This window comes from Macrotis lagotis, chromosome 4, assembly GCF_037893015.1.
Source record: "Macrotis lagotis isolate mMagLag1 chromosome 4, bilby.v1.9.chrom.fasta, whole genome shotgun sequence".
NCBI lineage: Eukaryota > Metazoa > Chordata > Mammalia > Peramelemorphia > Peramelidae > Macrotis > Macrotis lagotis.
Genome location: NC_133661.1, coordinates 211,196,127 through 211,221,240, shown reverse-complemented (window position 1 = coordinate 211,221,240; position 25,114 = coordinate 211,196,127). Strand labels below are relative to the sequence as shown.

The 25,114-nt window shown below is 34.0% G+C and overlaps 1 protein-coding gene across 7 annotated transcripts in view; it reads right to left on the bottom strand.

Annotated features, from left to right (window-relative positions):
* Window positions 1–25,114, bottom strand: part of HECTD1 (HECT domain E3 ubiquitin protein ligase 1) — a 113,866-nt gene that overhangs the window by 86,871 nt on the left and 1,881 nt on the right. The window lies entirely within an intron of this gene.

The window sequence follows — 25,114 nt, the reverse complement described above, 5'->3', positions numbered from 1 at the left end:
CTGAACAGCTAACATTTATATGGTGCTGAAGATTTAAGTTCTTTATATGCACATCATATGTGAATACAACTATAGTAAGTTAATCAATAAACAGATTATTATTAAACAGCATTTATCAAATATTTACTATGCTCTGGGTATTGCACCCAAATATCATAAAGTCAGATTAAAAACACAGACCTAGGGGCAACTAGGTGGCACAGTGGATAGAGCACTGGCCTTCAAGTCAGGAGTACCTGAGTTCAAATCCAGCCTCAGACTATAATTACCTAGCTTGGGCAAGCCACTTACACTCATTGCCTTGCAAAAAAACCCAAAAATCAAAAAACACAACCTAACTCTCAAACTACATATTTCTAGTAAAGGAGATAATATATAAATAATTAAGAACATTAGGCAGTATTTGGAAGTAATCTAAAAGGGAGCCCAGGAAAGGCCTTCCTATCAAAGGTGACTTTGGAGAAATAAAGAGTCAGAGGTGAGGTGAGGGAGGCAAGGTGACAACCATGGCCTTGTTGCTAGGAACAAGGAACTAAATATAAAACAAAAAAAATTGCCTTAACCCGAGGAATTTACTTTCTACCAGAGCAATCTGAAGTCAAACATGAAAATCTAATTAAACTGAACCTTACATTTTTGCATTTTTGTCCTAACCTGAAACACTTTATTACTTTGCATTACTCTATAGCATTAAAGAAACAGTAAGCTTTGTTGTCTACAAAAAGCCTCTGGAATCAATTAGCTATATGGTATGTAAACTTCGAAGTTTATCCTTTTAGCTACTGTTCAGAAAAGTGCTGAGAAAATATTAAATATCACCTAACAATAAACATTAAATCCAATATTAATTGGCCAACTCATGAAACAAAGTTAACTATTTCTGGATACATAAAGACTATATAGAAGATTTAAATAATGAAGAATGCATGCATTTTATATTTATGATCTCTACTAGAGTTGTCTACTAGTTTCTTCATATAGCTAAAAATAAGATTTTAATATGTAAGATAACTTTTGAATCTCTCTGCTTTCCAAGATTCTATAACTCAAATTTATCACAAATTACAGTCTCCTCTTTGTCAGGTAATTTTTCCTCATTGATTCAGCTTCAGGATATCATATGTATCTCTTCTAGGCTTTTATATAATTGAGAGAATCCAATTCTTCACATTTCAGAGTTAACACTAAAGCTTTACCATACATGCTTTTGAAGCACTACACAATAAACCACCATAAACCTTCAAAAATGCTTTTTACTTCACATTTAGTAAATTTTTATTAACTAATAATATATTTATAATGGAATTATAACTCACCCTTGTTAAGACTCAAGTTCAAAGACTACTTATTTGGGAGCCTACATGGGCCAATTATGCTGAATAAGAGATATTTTAAATAGAAAAGTAGGTAAATGAGGTATTAGATGACTTCAAGTTATCTAATATGCAAAAGGATCACATGTAAAAATTAAATAAGAGGGAGGGGACGTAGGAGCTTAAAGTATAAAAGGTTTAAAATAGTAAAAAAAAATATAGTATCAGTCCTTAGTAAACTCAATCAACAATTTTATAACTTTCCTCAAAAATATGTGATAGTCAAAAAGGGAAGAATGAAAAGGAAGGAAAAAAATATGGGAATAAAGAAATTGAAACAACAGAAGGTAAAGTGAGCACAGGATTACAGTAGTAGCTATAACACCAAAATCGGTTGTCCAGGGGCTTTTAGGGAAAGAATGAAGTTAGAAATAAATATATTAACAAGCATTTAATAAGCCTACTGCTATTCCAGACACTAGGGTTGTCCTAGCTCTGTGAGAAGAGATTCAAGAGATTCAAGAATTAACTAACATATTAAAATCATATTTTTAACTATATGAAGAAACCAGGCAGCTCTAGTAGAGTTCATAAATATGAAAAACATGCATTCCTCAGTATTTAAATCTTCTAGTCTTATGTATCCAGAAATAGTTAACCTTGTTTGGTGAATAGGCCAATTAATATTGGATTTAATGTTTATTGTTAGGTGATATTTAATATTTTCTCAGCACTTTTCTGAACAGTAGCTAAAAGGATAAACTTCAGAGTTTACATATCATTTAGTCAAAAAAAAAAGTTTTTCTTTGAGTTCAAAGAGGTCATACTTCCAAGTAAATGAAAATACAAAAACAACCATGTCAGTTTAGCTCAAAATAGGGCCAGACTCTTAGGTTCTTTCTCAAGTATACTGTCAAGCTTTGAAATGTTACTAGAGAAAGTACATCTATGATGGGCTGGTCACATTCTTCAAATGTCAAAGTATACAACTGCCAAAAAGACTTTTACAGAGAACTCACAGAGGGCAAGTGCTTTTGTGGGTGGGAAGGTATCAGAAAAAAAGCAATACAAGGACACTCTCAAGATCTCTCATAAGAACTCTGGAATTACTTGTGCAGCAAGGGAGGCATTGACACAGGACCACCCAGTGTAGTATGCCCTCTTCAGAGACAGTGCTGGGCTCTATGAACAAAACAGAATAAAGTAGCTTAAAGAAAATGTGAGATGCACAAGTTTAGAGAATCCACCCCAGGTAGACTATTCTCTAGAATTCCAAAATTGTGCTGGTCTAATCAGCCACAGTCTGACACACTGTATGAAACTTGTCCATAACATAATGATATCATTTTGATCCACTTCAAAAAAGGACAAGAACCAACCAACCAACAAGCATATATACAACATATAAGTGAAATAATTAAAAATAAGACATTAAAAATTGAGAGGTTAGAGAAAGCTTCCTATAGAAAATGGGATTTTAGTTGAAATTCAAAGGAAACCAAGGGATATATGAGTTTTCAGGAGGATTAGCACTCAGGGTTACTCATCCACCTTTTATGTTCACCTGCCAGTTCTCACCTGTAGCATGCCCAGCAGCCACACCCCTTAAAGTGCCCTAGCTGATGAGCCAAATCAGGTTGAAGGTACCTAACAGGCTGCAAACCTCTCTTATTGATGAGTTAGAGGGATAGCTATCCCAAGCATGTGAAGACTTTATTCAGCTGAATGGATGCAGGAGAATAATTTGCTGCAATGACAATGAAGGTAACTGAAGTAGACACTGTGGAAAGCTTAGAGTTTGTTCATACATCAAAGATGTCAAGGTCATATACTGCATCCCAAGCCATCACCAATTGTACAGACTAATTTTATCCTGCCACTGCACTTTTATGATTCAGGAAGAGAGTGAAGTTGATGACTTTGTGCAATTAAGCCTCTCTTAAATCCAATTCACATGCAAGTCAAGACATCACCCCATGATGTCACTGGTCCTCTTCGAAAATGAAGGGGAAGCAAGGTAGCATGGTAGATAGAGCACCAGCCCTGGAGTCAGGAGGACCTGAGTTCCAATCTGGGCTCAGATACTTAATACTTGCTTAGTTGTGCGACCTTGGGCAAGTTACTTAACCCCACTGTCTTGCAAAAACCAAAAAAGAAAAAAGAAAATGAAGGACAAGCAATAAAGGAAACCAGGGAAACCAGGAGATATAGGGGTGCATTCTCAGCATAAGGAACATTGTCTCAGTCAGAAGATAATGTTTTGTTCAAGGAACAGCAAGGAAGGCTGTGATATTGGATCAAAGAGTGTATGTTGGGCAATAAGGTAAAAAAAAAAAAACTGGAAAGTGATGCTGAGCAAAGGGAGTAGAACCAAGAGAACATTCTACACATTAACAACAACATTGTGAGTTGATCAATCCTGATGAATGCAGATCCTCTCAGCAGTTCAGAGAGCTAGGACAACCCTAGGAGACTGACTTGGGACAATGCTATCCTCCTCCAGAGGAAGAAAAACAAAACCAAAAAAAAAAAAAAACCCCTTCAAAATCTGATGAACATTACATCTGCTTTTTAAAAAATTTCTCTTAAGTATCTCTTTCCTTTCATCCTAACTCCTCAAACTGAAAATGACATGTTTAACACAAATGTCTATGAACAATATTCACCTGACTTTGCCACTGGGGGAGGGAGGGTGGGAAGAGGGTGGAAGGAAATTGTGACTCAAAAATATACACATGCATGTGCATGAATTTTGAAAAACTTTCATAACACATATTTGGAAAAATAAAATGTCTATTTTAAAAAAAACTGGAAAGGTGAAATAGCCTAGATTATGAAAGATTTGAAATACCAAACAAATGATTTTATATTTGATCCCAGAGGCAAGAGGGCACCACTGGAGTTTGGGGAGTTTGAGAGGGTAGCAGGGAGAAGGGGAAGTGAAATGAGTAGTAGTATCTACATTATAGGAAAATCACTGAAAAAAAAGCAGCTGAATGGAAGATGGATTGGAATGAGCAGAAGCTTGAGGGAGGCAGAACCACCAGAAAGCTATTACCACTAAAAAAGCTATTAATAAGAATGAGGCAATGAAGACCCACACCAGTATGTGACAGTTATCAGAAGAGAGAAGGGGGACATATCCGAGATGATAAGCCAGAACTGCCAGGCCTCTGGCAACAGAGTGCATGTGGGGAATAAAAGATAGAGAATGATCTAAGATGTCACTTAGGTTGTAAAATCTGGGGATTGGGATGATGATAGTGTCAACAGTAATAGGGAAGTTTGAAGGAGGGGAGAGTTTAGAGGGCAAGATAATGAGTTAAGCTTTGAACATGTTGACTTTAAGATGTTTACTAGAGATACTCAGTTCTAGAAAACTGAAAAGTCATTAGAGATGCAAAACTGGAGGTCAACAGAGAAGATAGGGTAGGATACAGAGATCTGAGAATTCTCAACATAGTTAAATCCATCAGAATCGATAATATCACCAAGAACTTGAGAATGAACTGGAAAAATTAGAAACATGCCAAGATCATAATGAACTAGGTTCAAGAGAAATGAAGCAGTGGAAAAGACAGAATAGGAGATCATCAAAGAGAATAATTTCATGTTTCAAGACTGCAGATAAAGAAGTTTCACATAAAGGTAAATGCCAAAGTACTGTCACACTTATGAGTAATAAGTCAAAATCTGTCCAGGCTTCACTCAGGACTTTCTCTACTGTCCTGAAATCTCATCATGGCCCACTTCTTCATGTTGAAACCTAACTCTGGAATTGGAATTCACACACTGGAAGTACCCACAGTCCCTCCAACTTCTCCCTCTGACTGGATGGTTCCTCTTAGAACCCATTTTAAAAAAGAACCTAAGAAAGTCATGTCTTATTCCTCTCTCACCTGAATTTTCTTTCTTTTGCCTTTTATTCAACGAGGGCAGATTCTTTCTTTTCATTTATATTTGTAATTATAGCCCTGAATGTTATGTGCTAAAAGTTTACTAACTTCTGTGGTTTAAAAAAAAAATCCAAGGAACCAGAAGCCTGGATTTTTGAAGTGTCATAAATTTGGTAATTTGGGGACATTTAAGTGGATATCAATAAATATCCTTAACAAAGGAATAAAATAAACAAAGTCCCTAAAAAGAAGATAATAAACCTCTTTTGTTTCATGGACCTCTTTCCTAGTCTGTCTTTGAAACTCATGGAACCCTATTTGGCAGACCTTAAAAGACTATGATTTTCAAATGCATTTAACAAAATACACATATTTACAAGGAAAACTAAATATGAAATAAAATTATAACTTTTTTACCATCCAAGGTCATAAACCTACTGAAATCTATACACAAAAGGGATCCATGGAAAATAATTTAAAAAACCATAATATAGAAATATTTAACTTCTAGTACAATTTAGTCCTTTAGAAATAGAATCTACATTTATGTACATATATATTCTTTATACTCAAAAATACTACTTATCTACTGAATTTTTTGGTTTTTAAAAAAAATTTTATTCTAACAAAAATCTGCCTTTTCTCTCCCCTACTCCTCTCCCCTATTGAGAAACTACTATGAAACAAATAAACAAAACCCAGTCTCCCAATAATTCTGTTTCCAAAAACTATTTCTCAATCCATGGTAAGTCTATTCATCTCTCTGTGAGAACATGGGTAACCAGTTTACCATCATGAAACCTCTGGAACTGTGGTTAGTCATTGGTCACTACTATTCATCACTGATCTTTTCCTAAAACACAATAGCATTTCATTTATTTTTGTTTGCTGGTTGTTTGGTTGGCTGGTTTTGTAACCTCTTGTTAAAAACAGTAACAAAGAAGCTATATAAGATAGCAACTAAAATACCACATCAGGATTCAGGAAATAGAGGATCTAGTCCTACATATCTGAACCACTAACTATGAGCTACTGTCAAAGGTAAAAAGATTAAAGGAAAATTGCTCATAAATTGGACATCAAATTCCCAAAATTTTCCAAAAAAAAACCCCACTATCACTATATCTCAACAAAAACAAGTACTGAGAGCAGCTAGGAGCAGTGGATAGAGCAACAGCTCTGGAGTCAGGAGGACCTAAGTTCAAATCTGAACTCAAATACTTGACACTTACTATGTGACCTTGGACAAATCATTTAACCCCAATTTGTCACACACAAAAACAAACCAAACCAAAACACCAAATGCCTGCTAGAAGTAGTAATGTTTTAAAAATCCTAATTCATATTATGTGAATGTACAGTATTTGGTATTTTACACACAAGAGAAATTACTTTTAGGTTTCCCATTGCCTAAAATTCTGCCAAAACATCATGATATTAAATAGGGAATTTAGTAAGCAATACCACTATAAGGAAGAATTAACAAAAATTGTACATTTTTTTTTCCTAGTAACTACCTTCCTTCTATAGAATCAAACTAGCACAAAGGAATATGAACCTGAAACGTTTAAACAAACTTTTAAAAATAATTTTTAAAAGTTATTTAAAATGAAGTCTAAACAATGATCAATATTGGAAGGGATACAGAAAATCTGGGATACTAATACATTGTTGGTGGAGTTGTGAACTCATCCAAGCTTTCTGGAGAGAAATTTAGGTATGCCCAAAGGGCAACAAAAATGTGCATACCCTTTGACCCAGCAATACCACTACTGGGTCTATACCCTGAAGAGATGATGAAAAAGGGTAAAAACATCACTTGTACAAAAATATTTATAGCAGCCCTGTTTGTGGTAGAAAAAAATTGGAAATTAAGTGAATGTCCTTCAATTGGGGAATAGCTTAACAAACTGTGGTATATGTATGTCATGGAACACTACTGTTCCATTAGAAAGCAGGAGGGAAGGGAATTCAGGGAAGCCTGGAAGGACTTGCATGAACTGATGCTGAGCAAGATGAGCAGAACCAGAAGAACATTGTACACCCTAACAGCAACATGGGGGTGATGATCAATCTTGATGGACTTGCTCATCCCTTCAGTGCAACAACCAGGGGAATTTTAGGCTATCTGCAATGGAGAATACCATCTGTATCCAGAGAAAGAATTATGGACTTTGAACAAAGACCAAAGACTATTAACGTCAAATTAGAAAAAAGAAACACTATGTTATTATGTAACTTTACTAACTCATACTTTATTTTTCTTCCTTAAGGATATGATTTCTCTGTCATCACATTCAACTGAGATCAATGTATAACATGGAACCAATGTAAAGACTAACAGAATGCCTTCTATGGGGGATCAGGGAGGGAAGCAAGAATGGGGAAATTTTGTAAAACTCAAAATAAATAAAATCTTTCTTAAAAAAATAAAAAATAATAAAAAAATTTAGTCTATAGAAAATAAATACCAAGGACAAAAAACTTGAGAATCAAAGGCTCTAAGTGAGGGTCCAAATAATCAAGAGGAGAATTAAATGTTACCAAACACTAAAAACCTTATTCCTTCACTAATAAATTTATATTCTAGGGAAGGCCACTGAAGAGGATAGAGTGATAAGCAAGGAAAAATGGGAAGGCTCACAAATCAAGAGATATGTCACTATATGGCCAAGAATACTTACTTTGTAAATATACTTATATATGTACACGTTGTTACCTGGATGGATCAGAAGGTCATTGAAGGGAAAAGACAGTTTGATTTTTTTTCCCATGGTATTCTCAGCACTTGGTATATGTTTGTTGCCTGAATCAAGACAGGAGATATCATGGAAGAGAATGCTGACCATACATAGATAAAACAAAGTTAACATACAGTCCAGGTTCTTTACATGAACAGTTTAGTGGTCCTATTTCTATTTGAGTTTGATACCACTGGTCCAGTGGTATCCACATGTCCAGAAGACCTGTAAGATCCCTTCCAGGTCTGAAGCTATGATCCTGTTCTGTTCCTACTTTCCATTCCAAAGGATGGGTTGTCTTGGCCACTAAGGACAACTGGCTAAAAGAAAATGGTAAAAGGACAGAGACCCAGAAGTGAAGAAATAGGCAGGTTGAAGAAGTTAAGATGGAGTAGTCTAACAACACACTGTGTGACACGAAAAGAAAAAACAAAGAAGGACATTACAGAATAAAAATATAGTCCAGGAAAAGAAAGCATAAGAAGGCTAGATTCTAGAATATCTTAGAAGGAATAAGATATGTGAAATATGCAATGGAAAGAGGGGAAATTATATATTATGCTATCATCTGGACTGGGAAAGGGAAGGATAGAAAAAGCCTAGGTAATTAAAAACAGTAATAAATAAAGGAAATATCAGCCAAGGACAAAGGATAAAGATCTGAATAGAAACTAAGTAATGACAATATAAACAATAAGTATATGGATTCAAATAAAAATGGATCACAGTATATTGATGATAAATGTTCTACAGAAAATAATGAAAAATACATCAAAATTTATGGGTTAAATCTCAAGTAGTGCTCAGGAAATTTTATAAATCTGAAAAGATATATTTCCAGCCTTTAAGAATGAAATAGGTAAGTAATCAAAAACAATTAGAAAAATCACAAGTTAATCTCAAAATAAGGACAAAGTAAATGTTAAAACTAAGTTGTTTTAAAAAACTAACAAAAGTTGTTGTTGTTAAATTGAGTCTGAGGGCAGCTAAGTGTCTCAGTGGATAGAGCACTGGCCTTGGAGTCAAGAGGCTAGGAGTTTGAATCCAGTTGCAGACAACTTGACTCTTACTAGCTGAATGACCTTGGGCACTTAATCCTGATTGCCTCATATTCAGGGTCATCTTCAGTCACCCTGATTCATATCTGGCCATTGAACTCAATTATTCTAGAAGAGAAGTGAGACTGAAGACTTAGCCCAGCACCCCCTCAACTCAAACCCAATTCATGTGCTTGTCATGGCATCACCTCCCCTGATGTCATAGTCTTCTTCAAGAACAAAGGGCAAACATCATCATCAATTTGTGGCTGACCCTTCATGACATCAAAAGATTTTCTTGACAAGGCTACTGGAGTGGTTTGCCTTTCCCTTCTCCAGTGGTTTAAGGCAGAATTTTAGTGATCTGCTGAGGGGCACAAGGATAGTAAGTGTCTGAGGTCAGATTTTAACTCAGATCTCCTTGACTCAAGACTAGGCATTCTCTCCACTAAGCTACCTAGTTGTCAGACAAAAGTAATCAACTATTAACTAAACTGATTAAAAGATGATGATGATGATGATGTCTGTCCTTCATTCTCAAAAAATATCATGACAACAGGGGAGATGATGCCATGACAAGCATATGAACTGAATTTGAGTTGAGGGTGTGCTAAGTCATCAATCTCATTTTGTCCTCCAGAATCCATCTAAGGTCCAGTGACCAGATATGACTCAGGACAACTGGAGATGGTCCTGGATGAGAGGTAATCAGGGTTAAATGACTTGCCCAAGGTCACACAGCTAGCAAATGTCTTCTGTCCTCCTGACTCCAAGGCCAGTGCTTCATCTATCCACTGAGTCATTTAGGTGATTAAAGAGAGAAATTAAAAGTGAATAAGATAAAGTCAATGAAGAGTAAAAGAAAAAGTATTATAAAAAGTACCATACAGAATTGTGAACAAAAGTAAGAAATTCAAAGCAAATTATTTACACAAACAGAATTAATTAGAACAATTAGAATTAATCAAGGAAGACCTTTTATGAATTAGAAAAGCTTTTACTCATTAAGAGTCTTTTAGTCTTGGCACCTAAGGGACATCTCCCCATGAAGAGAATAGAACCATACTCAAATACCTTCTTCCTTTTTTTAAAGATTTTATTTATGTTGAGTTTTATAGTTTTTCCTCTAATCTTACTTCCCTCCCCCCACCCCCCAGAGAAGGCAATTTGTAAGTCTTTACATTGTTTCCATGGTATATACTTTGATCTAAAATGAGTGTGATGAGAGAGAAAAATCATATCCTTAAGGAAGAAACATAAAGTTTAAGAGATAACAAGATCAGATAATAAGATATCAGCTTTTTTTTTTCTAAATTTAAGGTAACAGTCCTTGGTCTTTGTTCAAACCCCACAGTTCTTTCTCTGGATACAGATAGTATTCTCCATTGCACACAGTCCCAAATTTTCCCTGATTGTTACACTAATGGAATGAGCAAGACTATCAAGATTGATCACTGCCCCCATGTTGCTGTTAGGGTGTACAGTGTTTTTCTGATTCTGCTCATCTCACTCAGCATCAGGTCCAAATAACTTCTAAGAAAAAACTTCACTGACTGAATCTGCCTCCAGGATGATTATCTCTTCCTCCCTCCAAACTCATTTTTTCCTCCCTCCATACTCTATACAAAGGAATCAGAAAAACTCTTTTGTTGTTCACAAGGGAGAACAATACAGTAACAGAATAGATTTACATCTTTTAAAGAGGAAGGGAATAAGTGTGCATTATTACACTGTCACTTGTATAACCTCTTTCCTCAAACCACCTCCAAAATGGGTGCTTGAGGAAGGAACATCTGAAAATTAAGTGCTTGAACACTCCAAGACAGCTTTCTGGACACTGGTCAGTATCATGACAGTAGGCTTTCTCAATTCTAACATGTTCTTTTTTTTAGGGTTGGGAACCTGTAGAATATTTTGACAGCTTTTATAAAGCACCTTAAATTCCTACAAAAGTATGTGACAAAAGCAGACAAATGCTTGCACACTTGGCCCAAGAGGACAGACTGTTATAAATTATTTGTTTTTAATCTGTTGATAGCTACTTCAATATAAATGGCTTCCTTTATGATCCAGTGCATTCTATGATAGACATTTAAAACAGGTTATTCTGAAAAAGGGTCCATAGGCTTTTTCAGAAAGTCAAAAGGGTCTGTAGTTAAAAAAAAAAAAACAAAAAAAAACCCTACTTGTGTTCACTAGCCCTTAGGTTCTGTGAGGGAAACTGGTCTTTTAGCCTAAGCAACACCCTAGAGGTTGCCTCACCAAATCTGAGAATTTCTAAGTTTAAAAATTCAGCATTAGCCATTCTAAAGAAAAGCAGATTACTCATATAATTACTGAGTAGTGTCCATCTTTGGAGAAAAAGTAAGAGTTCAGATTGCCTCTGAAACTGAGAGGTCACAGGATGGGATATAGAGTTGAGGAAGGATGCAGAAAAAGATTAAAACACACCCGACTCCAGTAATTATAGTAACTTGGAGAGTATATAGGTGATTGTTTCCTTGTCAGGCCCTAAAGAAATGCTAACCAAATATGAGAAAAACAACAAACCTCAAATCACTAATACAAAAAATATAAATTAAAACTATTCTGATGACTTACCTACAATTAATACATTGGCAAAGATGAAAAAAAGATGGGAATATTCACTTGCTAGGGCAACTGTACAAAGACAGGCATACATTCATTTCTGAGAGAGTCACAAATTAGTATAACCATTGTGGAAAGTAATTTGGAAGTATGCAAACAAAGTAGCTAAACTGTCTCTATCCTTTGACCCAGATATTGCACAACTGCATATACACCAAGGAGGTCAGTTATTTTTTAAAAGGCCCATAATATCAAAACATTTATAGCATGTATTTTGTGCCACTAGGAACCAAGTAGATGGATACTGATTAGGAAAGGGTTAAAAATAAACTAGTGCCACATAAATGTAATGAAATGTTACCAGGCTGTAAGAAACAATGAATACAATGAGTATAAAGAAGCTTTTTTGTAAAGACTTACATGAACTGATGCAGAATGAAGGAGAGCCAAAATCATCACCAATGAAATGAATGTTGTAAAATTTTTAAAAAATAAGCATAGCTGGGGTGGCTAGGTGGCGCAGCAGATAGAGCACCAGCCCTGGAGTCAGGAGGACCAGAGTTCAAATCTGGCCTCAGACACTTAATAATTGACTAGCTGTGTGACCTTGGGCAAGCCACTTAACCCCACACTGCCTTGCAAAAAAAAAAAAAAACCTAAAAAAAAAGAAAATAAGCATGGCCCCCCAAAAAAGAAATGTTAGTCAATAAGCATTTATTGACTATTATGAGCCTAGTCCTATGCTAAACACTGGAGATACAAAATAAAAATGATGAATACAGACACATATGAAAAGATTCTTAAGAATTGATAAAAAATAAACAGCCAAAAAATAATACACAAAGTAATGATAACGTACACGAAAAGAACCACCACAAATATAATATAAATAAAAGTTGCAAAATACAAATAACAGGATTGACCCCAAAGAAGAGATATGGAAATACAAATTCCCCCTCCCTCCATTTCTTTAAAGGGGAGGAAAGAGGTTCCAGGATATGGAATAGTGCATTTATTTTCAAACTTCTTCAACATTATTGGTCAACTTTGCTGATTCTTTTTCTTTTTTCATTAAAAATAAACATCATCATCATAAAGGATGGGTATTTAGGAGAGGTAGCATGCAGGTAAAAATTTGGAGGATATAAAAAGATACCGACAAACTTATTTTAAGATGTAATAAATTCACTCATTACTTATTCATTTTTAATGACTGTTTGACCTCACAACCAGCAAATTGGTAAAGCTGAAGAAAGTAGTGTTGGAGGAAAGGTACAAGAGCTGTGAATTTGTTCAACCATTCTAGAAACCTATTTGTAATTATACAAAAAAAAAAAATCAGTAAACATTCACATTCAAAATGTGACCCAGGCAAAGGGTAGCATATAAAACAATCGATCTTTCTGGTAGCAAAAGATTAGAAAAAAAATAGATACTGATCTTGGGGAATAACTGAACAAACTGTGGTATATGAATATAATGGAACATCTGAGTTACAAGAAATTAGATATATGAGGAATTCAAAGAAATAAAGGAAGACTCATTTGACATAACTGAATGAAAAAAAGTAAAAAAATAGATCTAGAGCTGGAAGGGACCTTAGGGGTTTTATATCTAGTTTAAATCTCTCATTTTAAAGTCAAGGAAACCAAGGCTCAGACACAATAAATGACATCCCCAAGTCACACTTGTAAGCAAATAGAACAACTCTAAATTCACAATTCTTTCCATTTGTACCAGGCAGTCTGACTAATATGCATGATGACTACAGTAATGTAAATAAAGACAACACTAAAACAAACTATAAAACAGATTAATTGCAATGATCATTTCTGTTCTCAGTGGTCAGTAGATAATAAAACATTTGCTTCAAAATAGATAAGGAAAACAAAAATGTGAATGAATGTTTAAAATATCAGCTGCGATTTTGGTTTTTTGCTTATTATTTGGATTTTGCTTATTTTCTTCAAAGGGAAGAATTCAATGGATTTGGCGGACAATATTGGGAAATCATTGTAACACAGAAAACCAAAAGACATTTAAAAGTGCCATTAAAGTCTACTCTCTATAGAGATAGCAAATGGCAAATTCTTTTAGCAGTAAATTCAGCACTTTAATCACAAATAGAATGATCTTAAAAATATAGCCTGAAAACCTGTAGGTCTTTTAGAAAGTGTTTTTGTACATTATTAATTCAACTATGGCAATATTATTTTATTTATTTCTAGAAACTATTTCTCTGCCATTTTAGCCAAAAAAAGTTTCATTGTTTTAGAACTTTTAAAGGATAAGGCTCACAGTAAACTTAATGTTAACCAAGCTTTCAACATTATCTGAAGTACAATTAAACTGAGGTTTATAAATGAGGTACCAGAAAACTTATTCATATTTCTCTTGGTTTAATCCCATAGGTACTATTAAAAACCAAGATTAAAGCCCAAATTTAAACTTTAAATTCCACATTCTTTTCATGATATTAAGCACCTGTCATTTATTTAATCTTATCGAAGATATCCAACTCATTCTTTATTGGATAAAACAAACTGAGCAAAACAAACTTTAAGTATCTTTTAAGTTGTAATTATCTAAATTATAATGGAAGTAAGAGAAAGAATGTTATGGTCCCAGACTTAAGTCCTGGATTCTTGCCCCAGTAATGGTAGTGTGATCTAGGGCAATCAATTAATAATACTGTTATAAGCATATAGCACTCCTATGTGCCAGGCATGGGAACACAAATAGAAAAAATTAAGAGTTCTGTGCTCATAAGGAGCTTCCATTCCAACAGAGTTAAATAAGAATTATATATAAAAACAGAAATATAGTCGATAGATACTTTCTGTCCTCTCACTCTCCTTAATCTGTTACAATCTAGCTTTTGACTTTATCATTCCACCAAAACTGCTCTCTCCAGAGTTACTAATGATCAATTTCTTAGTGGCCAAGTCCAATGGCTTTTTCCTTCAATAATTATTCTCCATGGAACTCTTGACACTGTTGATCACTCTCTCTTCCTGAGGTTTTGAGACATCACTGACTCCTAGTTCTCCTCTTGCCTATCTAACCATTGCTTCTCTATCTCTTTTATGGGATCCTTGCCTTGTGCCCTAAGCCCTTTTCTCTTCTCCCTCTATATTACTTCACTTGCTGAACTCATCAGTTGACTTCTAATCTGGAATTTCCAACTGCCTTTTAAACACCTCGAACTGGATGCTCAGCAGACATCTTAAATATAGCCATCTTAAGCTAAATACATCCAAAATGAAACTCAGCATCTTTGCCTTCATAGAAGACAATACCATATTCTCACCCAATCCTTCAGACTTTCAACCTAGCAGTTATTCTGAAATTCTTAGTATCTCTCATTCTCCATTTCCAATCTGTTGTCAAGGCCTAGATTTCATCTTTGCAACATCTCTCAAATACATGCCTTCTCTCCTCTGACACTGCTACCACTGTAGTTCAGGTTTTTATCACCTCATAGATTATATTAAAATTCTACTGATGAGTAGAAACCCTATCTTAAGTCTGGGTCCAACTATCAAACACCCCCCACACACACACACACACACACAATACACTAAAGAGGTTATTTGGCTTGTCTAAGGTCATATAGCCTATAAATGTCAGAGGCAGGTCTTGAAACTCGGTCTTTCTATTTAAAGGTTGTGTCTAATAAATAACCCCATTCTATAAAGCACTGCCTAACAAGTTTACCATTTTTTAATGTACAGATCTCCAAAAGTGCAGGATATGATTTAATTCCTCTTGATCAATCAATCATCAGGGAGGGAATTATCTTTAACATAATCAGTCACCAAGATTCATTACCTCAGGCTCATCTTTAACTATTCATTGTTCCTCACCCCACATATCTAATCAGTTGCCAGGACTAGCTGATTTTACCTCTCCATTCCCCTCTTGCATCTGGCCCCTTCTCTCCACTCAGACAGTTATGACTATAGTTCAGGCTCTTTTCCCCATTCCTGTATCATAGTAAAAGACTCCTTATTAGTCTCCCTGGCTCAAGTCTTGAGCTTCTTTAATTCATTCTCCATAGAAGTGTCAAAGAAACTTTTTTTATTACATGGATCTAAGCCTCATCACTCTCTTAATAAACTCCAATGACTTTCTATTATCTAGGATCAAAATTACTTTATCATTTCAAATTTCTATTTTACTTTGAAATTCACATAATTGTTAGTACAATAGTATAAAGATATAATCTATAAAAAACATACAGGGTGTGTATACTTAATTTTTTTTTACTGATACAGATCAAAAAAGTTCAGAAAGCCTAGCTTTTTTTTTGTTTGTTTTTTTTGTAAGGCAAATAGGATTAAGTGGCTCGCCCAAGGCCACACCACTAGGTAATTATTAAGTGTCTGAGGCCAGATTTGAACTCAGGTACTCCTGACTCCAGGGCCGGTGCTCTATCCACTGCACCACCTAGCCGCCCAAGCCTAGCTTTCAAAGCTGAATATCTGGAATCTGCCAAAAATAATGCCACACAATTTTTTAAGACAATTACAAAATTAACATCATTGAATAGTTTATAGGTTTCTAAGGTAAAAAACATTGATTAGAATGTATAAATTCTATTAATATTTCTGTGGGCATGGTTTTTAAAACTACATGTCAAAAAAGCATTCATAATCAACTTTAAACTTTTCAGAGTCAAATGTATATAAACTTTCCTCAAAGTCACACACTTCTGACTGTGTTTTGGATGAACTGAAGATCTGGATTCATTTTAAAGTAAAAGTTTTAAAAAATAAAAATCTGATCCTCCTAAACACTGAAAAAAAAAGTAGAGGTGTTCTACAAATAGTTAGAAAATAAATATACTTACTTTCCTTCAAAAGTAACTAGTCCAACCTACAAATCTATCTTAATATATTTGTTAAGTAACTTTTCATTCCTATCTCTTAAGGTTTGGACCTCTGAATTCACTAATTCATATATACATACATTCAACTCAAGCATCAGAATAAAGTAAAACTGTATGATTTACTTCAAATAAATATGACAATTCTGTATGAAAATTCCATATCTTGGCTACCTTACTTTTTTTTTAAGTACTACTGTAATTATGTCATGAGTGAAAAAAGTTTTTTAAAAGGAAGAAAAAAAAAGTTACTCAATCCATTAAAAATCTTAGGAAGCTAACTGCATGAAAACAATGAAAAGCAGCTTAAATAATAACAAACCTCAGAAGATAGTCCCTATATATTCCAATATATGAAAATTCTAGCAAGCATTCACTCTAAAATAGACAATAACTTTAGTACATTTATAACATAATTCCTTCTCCAGCACTCTTCCTGCTTCTACACTGGTTCATGTTAGCAATGGTGAGATATAAATAATTCCTGAACTGGATCCTGGTGTACATAACTCTTTCTAACTACAGCACATAAATTAAAAAAAAAGCTATGGATAAAACTCCAGGCTTTTCCATATACATATAATAAAGTATGTGTGTGTATTTACTTATGAAATCTGTGTGTATATGTACATGTATTTGGGTACACATAAAACACACTTTATTGAAAAGACAACAGATAAGCAGACTAGTCCAGTGAGTAAAATGCCAAGATTTGGAGCTAAAGGTCCTGAGATCAATTTGCCTCTCAACAACAGTATAAGCTTGAAATAAGTCAAAATCTCTCTAATCTTAAAGACTCCTCATCTATTAAATTAAGACACTATAGTAACATTACCTCTAAACCTATAATCCAGCATGTGTTTAATGTCACGTGAGTTCACTAAGATTAAGTCATAAAATGCCTAATAACTTCAATCAATGAACTTTTCAGAAACATATCCATTTCCTATACTGAGATATCTGTTGCAAAGAGTGTGAGAGAGTTCAGGAGAGAAAGAGATAGATGGAGGAGAAGGCATCACTTCTTTTAAAAAATTCCACTGGTTAGAAAAGAGACAGAAAAAAAGCACTGTTAAGATAAAAGGTAAAGGGGCGGCTAGATGGGGCAGTGGATAGAGCACCGGCCTTGGAGTCAGGAGTACCTGAGTTCAAATCTGCCCTCAGACACTTAATAATTACCTGTATGGTCTTGGGCAAGTCACTTAACCCCATTGCCTTGCAAAAGATAAAAAAAAAAAGATAAAAGGTAAAGATATCAGTTCCAGAGGGAGCAGTAAGTTAAAGAAAAGGAAAGGTCATAACTAATGTTGTTGCTGCTGTTGCCCCTACCAAAAGTAAAAAAACACAGTACCCTCTATTCTACTTATGCTTTTCTTTTTAAATTTTTTTTTTTTAACACTCCATACTATGCCACAAGAATCTGTAGTCCCTGGAAGTTTAACATTTTTTTCAATAATTAATATGGCATTATAGTGAAAGTGGGAACTGAATAGCTCTCTTACTATATAGCCTAATCTTAAACTGCATTAACAGAGAATTAATATTTAGAATGAGGAAGTGATAACTTTGGTTAGACCACCCTTGGAGTACTGTGTTGAGTTAGGGAAACAATATTTTAGGGAGGACAATAACAAGCTAGTTGCATCCAGAAGAAAATGAAAAGCATGACAGGACACTGAAGATCATACCATATAAGCATCAGATAAAGAAACTAGATATGTTTAATCTAAAGAAGATTTGGGAAAATAAAATAACTGCCTTAAAATATCTGAAGGTCTGCCATAACAGAAAAAGGATTAAACACGTTTCCCCCCTTCTTAACCACCACCCCCCACTCCAAAAAAAAAAAAAAACCCAGCAACACATGGCAACTTCAGAGAAGTTACTCTATTAAAAAAAAATCCTGATGATCAGAACTGTCAATAGATTGGACTACATTTAGAAGTAGTGGTTTCTCTTTCCTTGGAAGTCATCCAGAAGAGGCTGTGAATGATCACTTCCCAGGGATGCTGATGAGGGGGTTTCCTGTTTATGATTGCTGAAATCCTTTCCAACTGTTAATCAGTAGGATGGGTGATAATTTGAACAAGAACACCTTTTAAAAATACCCCTAAATTTACATTACTTAGGTACAGAAAACTTCAAATTTCCAAGCTCTACACACTCATTTCAATCTGCTCTTATTTTTTCAAAAACTATTTTCTACAAGAATATATACCCAGGGGCAGCTAGGCGGCCCAGTAGATAGAGCACCAGCCCTGGAGTCAGGAGTACTTGAGTTCAAATCCGGCCTCAGACACTTAATAATTACCTAGCTGTGTGGCCTTGGGCAAGCCACTTAAACCCCATCTGCCTTGCAAAAAAAACTTTTAAAAAATAATGAAAAGAATATATACCTAATTATTACTGGCATCAATGGGAAAATAGATCCTACTTAAGAGATTTTTAAGTCCATAGCTAATTAATCAGGATTATAACAGTTAAATCTATCAACAAAAACCTACCTATATCTTAAATTATACACAGTATCACTGTAAAATAAGTTTTCAAAACAAATATCAAATTATTCCATGCCAGGAAAATGCCAATTCTAAGTCCAATGCTACAATCTCTGGCAGACATAAATACATACATTACACTTTACCCAACTACATCATCTCTAAAATATCCAATAATAGTTATCAATAGTAAGGTATCCAAACTGTTGTACCTGATCCCGGTTTTTAAAAAATTAAACATCCTGATGCTCTTCTGCATCCCATTCCACTAAACCACAACAGAGCCCTCTCAATATATGGGAAAGATATGTCCTTACAAGTTCAATGTGTCGGGGCGGCTAGGTGGCACAGTGGATAAGAGCACTGGCCCTGGAGTCAGGAGTACCTGAGTTCAAATCTGGCCTCAGACACTTAATAATTACCTAGCCATGTGGCCTTGGGCAAGCCACTTAACCCCATTGCCTTGAAAAATCTTAATAATAATAATAAATAATAAATAAATAAAAATAAAAAAACAAGTTCAACGTGTGAGTTTGTTTTTAAAATTAGTATTATATGATCAGCACACTATCTATAGCAGCACAGATTCTGGCCCTTTCTCATCTTATTGGTCCCCAGTAAGATATCCATGTCTATTCTTTAAATATACCATCAAATAGACAAATCTAAATTATCAGCTTTAAAATCTTAGTGGGTATGTAATCTAAAACTCAATCTTTGTGAAACTGATTTCAAGTACAAATTTTGCTTTGTTTTGATCTAAAATGACTGGTTTAAAAGGGCAAAAATTCTAATTTATGTTCAAATATGCATAATATAGTATAACTACATCTCAAGACTTCTAAAACCTTCAAAGTAAAACAATAATTATTAGTGTTCTAAAATCGTAACTTGCACAATTTAAATTTAGCAAATTTATTTAAATTATTCCCAAACTTAAACATTTCAAAATCATTCTGTCAGACTATTACCCAAGTAAACTATAAGAATTTCAGTTTCCTAATCCAAAATAAAAATGTTTTACAAGGATAAGTCATGCTACAGAAGAATATTTTGACTAAATTTTGACTAAAATATAATACAATTCCTAACTTAGTATCTCTTGGAACTTTGATATTCTTAAATGGAATGATTTTAATAAAAATTCTTCCAACTGTCCGAACTTAAGGACTTATTGATAGGGGTACAAAAAAAGGTATTTGGAAATAAAAGCGATATGTGGGGGAAAAAGATACATATACATACACACACACACACACACACACACACGGGTGTATTTTTTTTTACTTACAAAAAGCACATCTCTATTCAAGTTTGTCCTAAATGAGAAATACATAAAGTTTTTAAATTTTAATGGCTATTCAAAGAAGCATAGGAGAGTCAAGCTATTTTAAACTGAGTATCTAAATAGTAGTTTATTATACATATCAACTATATTCCTACTAACACCCAAATGAAAAAAACACCCTTTTTGTTATAGAACAAGAATGGCTCACAATCTGAATCATAAACTTCCTTCTGAAAACCTCAGAGGGCAAAAAAGAACAGATACAAGGAAGCAAAAAAAGATGGCAACTCACATCTCCCAAACTTATTTTTTCATCAAATAAATTAATCTAATTTATTCATGAAAGAATAGGATCTATGATTCTTCAGCTTACCTAAACCATGATCTAGAAAGATTAAAGATTTGTGACCCTCACAAACAAAAGAGTTCACTTTAATTTTTTATCCAAAAGAGGCAATTTTAATCAGTATTAAGAAATCTCATTATTTTAGAAATTTATATCTATTAGACAAAATTAAAAATAATCTTTAACACTAATTTCCAACAATAACAGAATTTGAGTTTTCTTCTAATCAAGCATTACCATGGGAATAATTAAACACTTCATATTTCTCCAATAATACAACTTTTTAAAATCTGAAAACTCCATTTCTTCATTTATATTAACCCAACAGGCTTTATCTAATTATACTATTAAACATGCCAATATTTTCATAAGGTTGTACAACTACCTTTATGGGATTTAAGGATCTGCAGAAGTTATACTTGAAACACAAGAAAATGAGCTACTTTCTAAAAAAAAATTGTTCAAAGTTCATGAAGCATTATACAGTGATAGCACTTTCCATATGTAAATTCTTCAGAAAACAGTATTAAAGCTAGTCTAGATATAAAAGTAGGTAACACAGCATAGAGAAAAGTAATCTAAACCACAATTCCTAAGAGGTAGCAAGACCTTCATCTAAAGAAAATCACTGTACCTCTCCATCTCAAGATCTATAAAATAAGGATGACACTAAATCCTATTCAATTCAGAAGGTTGTAAAGAGTAATTAAGAAGAGGTGACCATGTTTTATAAACTGTGAAGCACTATAAGGATATAAAAAAAGTAGTTAATAAATGCTCATTGACTAACATCAAATAAATAGGCAGAGAAATATCTGAAATCACACTTTTTGGCTTTGACAATTAACAAAGGGACTGGTCACACTTAGTAAGTAAGCAAAATGAAATATTCTACCCAAAAGAAAATGAAACATATTAACTTTTCATTTCTATTAAGAAATAAGGGGGCGGCTAGGTGGCACAGTGGATAAAGCACTGGCCCTGGAGTCAGGAGTACCTGGGTTCAAATATGGTCTCAGACACTTAATAATTACCTAGTTGTGTGGCCTTGGGCAAGCCACTTAACCCCATTTGCCTTGCAAAAACTTAATAAATAAATTAATTAAATAATTAAATAAGCAGGCATCTCTTCTACTTTGTTGCTTCCTTAAGGATATGATCTCTCTATCATCATGCTCAATTTGGATCAATGTATACCATGGAAACAATGTAAAAACTGACAAATTGCCTGCTGTGGGGGAACAATACTGTACACAGTCTGAAAGCCTACAACTCTACTATAGGTATATAAATAAGTATCTACTATAGGTTTCTACTATATGATTATCACACAAGATTACTTGCTACAAGCAGTTAACAGAAATAACTTTACTCAAACTTTACCCTTCTGATTATTAATATCAAGTAAGGAATAAGTATACCTCCTGTGGAGGATTATTAAAAAGACTTGGTCAAAAGTTACCAGAGAGGAGGTTTAAGTGGATGGTATTCAAAGCATTAAAAAGGCTCATTCTGATGAGATCACAAATCCATTCAAATTAATAAAGAAATTTTAAAATCTCACTTGGCTAACTTGACTTCTCTTTTGCCATCCCCACAGTAAACAACATCCAGACAAAAATAGAAAACTGCCCTCATCCAAAACAAAAACAGATTTTGATCATGTTCACTTTTAAATGCAAAAAAAAAAAAAGAAGAAAGAAAAGAATTCAGGAACATCCTCCAAAAATCAACAGTAACACTTATTTGTTTTCATTAAAAATTATTCTCTATAGCTTCATGTTTGTAAACAATTCAGATCACTTGACACTTTCATTTCTCAAGGGATTTTTCTTTTACTCAGAACTAGAGTTTGCTTCTTATCTTTTATTTTCCCTTTTAGAAACAAAAATTCAGAATAATTTGTCAAAGACCCAAGACTGAAAGATAGGACAGAGAAATTTAGAAAAGGTAAAAGTACAGGAATTACATACCAGATATATTTTTTTAAAACACCACTGAAACATGGGGCTAATGTTTATCTGGAAGTTAAATTGTGGGGTTTTTTTTAATTTTATTTAAGGCAATGGGGTTGACTTGCCCAAGGTCACACAGCTAGACAATTATTAGTGTCTGAGGCCGTATTTGAACTCAGGTCCTCCTGCCTCCAGGGTATGTGTTCTATCTACTGAGCTAGCTAGCTGCCTCCTCACTGTGTGACCTTAGGCAAGTCACTTAACCCCATTGTCTTAAATTTTAAATTTTTAAAAAAAAACATGTATAAAACCTTTGGCTCAACAACTAGAAATATATCCTAAGTATGTTTTCATAAAACAGAAAATCAACTGTCAAAACACAACATATATATGTATATACATATATGTGTATTTATAAATATGTATATATACATATATATATTTCATTTCAAAATACAAGAAATAAGTTAAATGTTCAACAGAGCCTTTGTCAAAATAAGAAAGATCAGGGGCAGCTAGGTGGTGTAGTGGATAAAAGCACCTGCCCTGGAGTCAGGAGTACCTGGGTTCAAATCCGGTCTCAAACACTTAATAATTACCTAGCTGTGTGGCCTTGGGCAAGCCACTTAACCCCATTTGCCTTGCAAAAAAGATCTGAGTTCAGACCCTGCCTCTAACACATTCCTAATGCTATGAAGGCAAAAGAAGCATTTAAGTCACTGACCCAAGTAACTCTTAAAAACAGAATGCGGAGGGCAGCTTGGTGGCACAATGGATAGAGTACACACCCTGGAGTCATGAGGACCAGAGTTCAAATGTGACCTCAGACATTTAATAATTACCTAGTTGTGTGACCTTGGGCAAGTCACTTAACCCCATTACCTTGTTAAAAAAAAAACCAAATGGGAGCCAATATACCTTGGTAGAGAAAGGGAGATTTCCCCATCAAAGCTTTCCTACACCAGAGGTATCACACTATCCCAAATGAGGCCCAAATCAGATTAAAATGCAAAATGTTCAGCAAAATAAAATTCAATACCAAGTAATACCAATTTATGGTTTACTAAGTCAATATGTAGCCTGCAGGTATCCATTCCTATTTAAGTTTGACACCACATCCCTACAAAATGAAACCATAGGTCTGGACATAGCCTCCCCTCCCCCCCCAAAAAACAAATCACCTTAATGGAATATAATGTCATTAACAACAGTGCCTTTAAAGTTTGTAAAACCAAAGAATCAAAATTATATAAAGTAATATAAACAACAAAAACTATATATACCAACTCCAACTATATAAAAACAAAGATTTATGCGCATAAAAGGTGAATGAAGAGCAAATAGAATAGAATTTAGATGTCAGGGACAAACTATTAAGGACTGTAGAAGGAGAATTATTTTTAACTATAGTCATGTTGTTTGGTTTTAGCGTACTCATTTATGTATATGAAATTATTTTTAGATAATTTCAGTGACAACTATATACCTTGCAAACAGTAGGCATTTAATGTTTGTTGAATTTAATTTCAAACTTTAAAAAGTAAGGACCACAGCTATTTCCAAGGAGGAAGATGGCAGGATCCCAAAGAATTATTTTAATAAATATTCACTGTCAAGTAAAAACAATAGGACTTTAGATTTTTAAACATAGAAGTTCATAAATTTAATTAAATGACAGGTATCTTGGGTATTTAATGAAAGTTTGAAATCCACTATACAGCACAAAATAAAGCTAATTTTCTGTTTAGGATTCTGTGGCCCACTTTATTCCAGATTTTTTTCAACTAACCTGTGCCTAGGTTTTAAGGCTATATAAATTAATGCTATGCTACTATTAGACTATATGATAAGATATATGTTACTATTAGAATATTCAACTAATAGAATATATGGTGCCTATACTGATAAAACAATTTGCCCAGGGTCTGCCAAACGTTTCACACACACAAAAAAGTATTAGATATTTAGTCACATGAAAAACCTAAATTTCTCATTTTTCTACAAAAAAAAATCTGTAAAGTGTTCATATTAATGCAAACCAAATAAAATAAACTCCAGGAAAGTATCTTATCTTTTTTTATTTTACTATTAGTTTCTCATATTCAGTTCTGCTTCAAATGAGCGTGTCTCTTGAAGAGATTTGGAAACCTTTTCTGTTTAAAAAGTTTTTCACAATAATGGCATTGCTGATGGCATTTTTAAGCTAACAAAAGATCAAGACAAACAAAATACTTTTATTACAAGTATAATACTACATATATTCCTATAGCAACACAGAAATTAAAAGGTAAACACAACAAATCTCAGTCAACATCTCAACTATTTTCTAGTCCTCACTTGAAACTTATATAAAGAAACTTAAATTCAAAGGGTTCCAAAAATCCCTCTTTTCTGAGCAATAGATCAGTAAGAATTTCATTCTTAAAATACACTCAAAAATTCAATACAAGAGGTAACCTGGTTGCCATGAACCATGCATTTTAGCACAATTTTATTTTCAAAATGTTGGTATATATTCATGTCCTAGGGAAAAAAGCTAGAATACTGGTACAATGTATAAAAA